This window comes from Battus philenor, unplaced genomic scaffold (genome assembly GCF_028537555.1).
Source record: "Battus philenor isolate CCGP_79_NKW_IND1 unplaced genomic scaffold, ilBatPhil1.0.hap1 SCAF_48, whole genome shotgun sequence".
Lineage (NCBI taxonomy): Eukaryota > Metazoa > Arthropoda > Insecta > Lepidoptera > Papilionidae > Battus > Battus philenor.
In genome coordinates, this window is record NW_027181713.1 from 37,501 (window position 1) to 42,500 (window position 5,000).

A 5,000-nucleotide genomic window follows, 5' to 3' on the forward strand; every position below is an offset into this window, starting at 1 on the left:
GATGATGATGATGATGATGATGACGACGACGATGACATCGAGATCAGGGTCAGATATAGATATGTAGATCGGTGGTATGCAATCGATACGCGAACGCTCTATCGCGCTACGCGGAGACGCATACAGTCGTTCCCGCATATACATGGGACTGGCGCGAGACGCGCCGGTCGGCCGAATAGAGTTCTCTCCGATGCTCTTCTGTTTTGTTTTGTTTGTTGGTGGTTGTGGAGTGTGGAGTGTGTTTTTTTGGTTGGTGGGGTGTGTGTGGTGTGGTGGTGTTAGTTTGTTTGCGGAGATTGCGTTTTTTTTAGATTTAGTTTTTTTTTTTTTTTTTTAAATAAAAAAAAAAAAAATTAAAAATTATTCTTAGAAAACGCGCGCGAATCGAACAAAACTAATAACACCGATACACAAACAACGCGCGCCACCAACGAGAACGCCCGAAACTGAAACTTCTATAACCGACAAACGCACGAACGACACAGCGGCGGCGGAGGAGGGAAGAAAAAGGGGATCATCTCCCCACAACAACACACCGTAAACTGTGTCGGACGACGTCTCCGTTATGTAAGAGCGGAAGGCGTAAGAGAACGTCTCGTTTAATTAACGCGAACGGCGTTGGGCTCCCGAGTCGACTTCGGGGCGGCCCTTAACGCATCGCATCAACGAGCTCGTCGCGCGCTAGTCGCGCGACGGTCGATCATGATATATAAATCAAGGATTTCGGATCTCTCTAAAACCGGGCTGGAAATCGGTCATTGTTCGTTTTGCGAAACGATATTTTATAAAAGTGAAGATTTGTATGTGTCTCGTCAAAGAACGTTCCGATGAATCGGACGCGATGCCGCGTCCAAAGTAAATCTGGACGAACGCGAGGCGAGTGTTGAGATATACATTTTCCTCCGTGAACAGATAGAAAAACGAATTCATTTTGTTGTTGCGGTGTGGTGTTGTGTGTGTATTGTAATAAATACGCACGCACGCACGCACGCAAAAAGCTACCTAGGCACCGGCGCGTCACGGCGTTTCGAACGTCCGACGCGTCGCTTGTCACACGTCTATCATATCATCATCACCCTCATATCTCTCGTATGTGCGGTGTTGGTGTGTGTTAGCTCTAGCTAGCTCCCTGGTTGATCCTGCCAGTAGTTATATGCTTGTCTCAAAGATTAAGCCATGCATGTCTCAGTGCAAGCCGTATTAAGGCGATACCGCGAATGGCTCAATATATCAGTTTTGGTTCCTTAGATCTTACCTCGGTTACTTGGATAACTGTGGTAATTCTAGAGCTAATACATGCAATCAGAACTCTGACCAGTGATGGGATGAGTGCTTTTATTAGATCAAAACCAATCGACGGAGGGCCTCGCGTCCGAAGTCGTTAATTTTGATGAATCTGGATAACTTTTGCCGATCGCATGGTCCAGCACCGGCGACGCATCTTTCAAATGTCTGCCTTATCAACTTTCGATGGTAGTTTCTGCGACTACCATGGTTGTCACGGGTAACGGGGAATCAGGGTTCGATTCCGGAGAGGGAGCCTGAGAAACGGCTACCACATCCAAGGAAGGCAGCAGGCGCGCAAATTACCCACTCCCGGCACGGGGAGGTAGTGACGAAAAATAACGATACGGGACTCTTACGAGGCCTCGTAATCGGAATGAGTACACTTTAAATATTTTAACGAGGAACAATTGGAGGGCAAGTCTGGTGCCAGCAGCCGCGGTAACTCCAGCTCCAATAGCGTATACTAAAATTGTTGCGGTTAAAAAGCTCGTAGTTGCATTTGTGCGCCGCGCTGTCGGTGCACCGCATCCGCGGTGATACTGACACGTCTGCGGAGCATATCGTCGGTGAGCCGTCGGTAAAACGGCGGTTCAATATCAAAATCCTATCGCGGTGCTCTTCGGTGAGTGTCGAGATGGGCCGACAATTTTACTTTGAACAAATTAGAGTGCTCAAAGCGGGCTCAAAATGCTGCTTGAATATTTCGTGCATGGAATAATAGAATATGATCTCGGTTCTATTTTGTTGGTTTTCAGAACTCCGAGGTAATGATTAATAGGGATAACTGGGGGCATTCGTATTGCGACGTTAGAGGTGAAATTCTTGGATCGTCGCAAGACGAACATCAGCGAAAGCATTTGCCAAAGGTGTTTTCATCAATCAAGAACGAAAGTTAGAGGTTCGAAGGCGATTAGATACCGCCCTAGTTCTAACCGTAAATATGTCATCTAGCGATCCGCCGACGTTACTACGATGGCTCGGCGGGCAGCTTCCGGGAAACCAAAGATTTTGGACTCCGGGGGGAGTATGGTTGCAAAGCTGAAACTTAAAGGAATTGACGGAAGGGCACCACCAGGAGTGGAGCCTGCGGCTTAATTTGACTCAACACGGGAAATCTCACCAGGCCCGGACACCGGAAGGATTGACAGATTAACAGCTCTTTCTTGATTCGGTGGGTGGTGGTGCATGGCCGTTCTTAGTTGGTGGAGCGATTTGTCTGGTTAATTCCGGTAACGAACGAGACTCTAGCCTGCTAAATAGGCGTCGTCATTTAGGTGTGCGCCGCTCCGGTGGCGCAACTCACTGGCGACGTATTAAAATTCTTCTTAGAGGGACCGGCGGCTTCGAGCCGCACGAGATTGAGCAATAACAGGTCTGTGATGCCCTTAGATGTCCTGGGCCGCACGCGCGCTACACTGAAGGAATCAGCATGTTCTCCCTGGCCTAGAGGCCCGGGCAACCCGTTGAAACTCCTTCGTGCTGGGGATTGGGGTTTGCAATTATCCCCCATAAACGAGGAATTCCTAGTAAGCGCGAGTCATAAGCTCGCGTTGATTACGTCCCTGCCCTTTGTACACACCGCCCGTCGCTACTACCGATTGAATGATTTAGTGAGGTCTTCGGACCGACACGCGGTGGCTTCACGGCCGTCGGCGTTGCTGGGAAGTTGACCAAACTTGATCATTTAGAGGAAGTAAAAGTCGTAACAAGGTTTCCGTAGGGGAACCTGCGGAAGGATCATTAACGTGTGTGTATGTGTGCGAGACGCGTGATATGTTCACGAACGTTGTTGCGCCGCTGTTGCTGTTGTTGCTGTTGCGACGACGACGACGACGACGACGACGACTTCGTACATACCGTGTTTACACATATATATATGTAATACATCCATAATGATATATATATATACGACATATATACATATATATGTACGTACGCGCGCGCTGCTGTTCGTATCTAATGCGGACGAGCGCGCGCGCGTGTGCGTGCGTGTGTGTGTGCGTGTTTGTATATATGTATAAAAAATAAAATGTGAAATAATTGTCTCTAGCGTCTATTACGCCTAACGGCGCAGCGGCGACGGCGCCGTGGCGGTGGCCGGTGGCGGTGGTGGCATTCGTCGAAAGTGCTACCGCCGCCGCTGCCTCCGCCGCCGTCGAAGCGGCCGGGTGGCGGAAAAACGCCGAGAGACGAGCGCCGACCGGGGCATACCAAACGGAGCGTTCGAAGCGGTGAAAATCCCCACTGCCTAGCTCAGGCCCTTTATTGTCGGTTGGCGCTATACAAAACGAAATTTAAGCGGTTAGAAAGATGACAATGTCGTGCGTCACGCCAGCTCGTTGGGGGGTGCGCGGGTCGTCGTCGTTCATCATTCTAAAGGATTCGCGTCGGGGCGTTAAGCTTTTTCGGTGCCGTTTCTTTATGAACGCCTCGGCGCACATGAATTCGACCAACTTTCGACGTTAATACATAAAAACGGACAATCAAGTGGCCGACGGCGAGAGCCGTAGGCCGCTACCGTAAGTAATAACAACATTAAGAAAAAACCATTACCCTGGACGGTGGATCACTTGGCTCGCGGGTCGATGAAGAACGCAGTTAACTGCGCGTCATAGTGTGAACTGCAGGACACATTTGAACATCGACATTTCGAACGCACATTGCGGTCCGTGGAGAAATATCCAGGACCACTCCTGTCTGAGGGCCGGCTGTTAAAATATAAAAACCACACTGTTCGGTGTAGAACGCGCGCTACGTGCGCTCGCGCCGGTCGATGCGCGCGGCGGTGACGCGCGACGCGGCGGCGGCGGGTTGGTGGGGGGTGATGAACGAGCTCGCGGACGGTGCGATGGGACGATCTCTAATAAGAGTCTCTCGTCCGCGCCGCCGCGGCTCTCACTCTCTCTCTCTCACTATCCGCCGTCGCTGTCGTCGCGCTGCCGCTGCCGCACTACCGCGCGCGGGCGAGCGGGCGCGCGCTCTTTCGAACAATTGACGGTTTCCGTTGAACGTTCTTCGCGACGGACGACGGACGGCGGGGTGCTGCACCCCTCACGTCCGCGTACGCGCGGAGCGCGTTTACGGTCCGTTTAAATATATCGAATTGTATTGAATATGAAACGAGTGTGAAAAGATTACACGCATCGCTAAGACGCGAGTCTTCGTAGTGCGGTCTTCGTCCGAGCTCATCGGTTCGTGTATACGATATAATAAAATATATCGGAAGCACAGACGACGCGTCTCCGACGGATGCGACCGGCAGGCGGTGAATGTTTTCTTGCGCGGCAAGCGTAACGCACACACAAACATATGTAAGTAAACATTACGTGATGTTCATGTGCGCGCGCGCCTAGCCCGATGCGAGAGAGTTCACCGCTCGTCGTCGCTACGCATCCGTATTATGTCGGTGATACGCGTCGTCGTTCCAGTGCGAACGTTATATTATCGTATCGATACGGACCGATACCGAAAGGGCCGGACGATCGATCGCTAACGAAAAGTACTCGCGCTCGCGTATGCGTGTCGAGATTTTCGTTTACGCTCGTATCATCATAATCATCATCATCGTCATCGTCGTCGTTCATCGCGCAACGCGTGTTGTGTGTGCAGCGTTGCGTTGTGCGTGCGCGCGTCTAGAGACCTCTAAGGACTCGCGACGCGCGCGCCTCGCGCACGCGCACTCGCTCTGCGACGCGCGATGATCGCGACGGTGG

General features: G+C 51.3%; 2 non-coding genes across 2 annotated transcripts; both read left to right on the plus strand.

Annotated features, from left to right (window-relative positions):
• Positions 1–1,126: 1,126 nt before the first annotated feature.
• LOC137929251 (small subunit ribosomal RNA) lies at positions 1,127–3,030 on the plus strand. The gene has a single exon (XR_011108805.1). It is a non-coding gene; the product is annotated as a small subunit ribosomal RNA (ribosomal RNA).
• Positions 3,031–3,837: 807 nt separating this feature from the next.
• On the plus strand, positions 3,838–3,994 carry LOC137929266 (5.8S ribosomal RNA). Its single transcript, XR_011108814.1, has one exon. It is a non-coding gene; the product is annotated as a 5.8S ribosomal RNA (ribosomal RNA).
• The last annotated feature ends 1,006 nt before the right edge of the window (positions 3,995–5,000 follow it).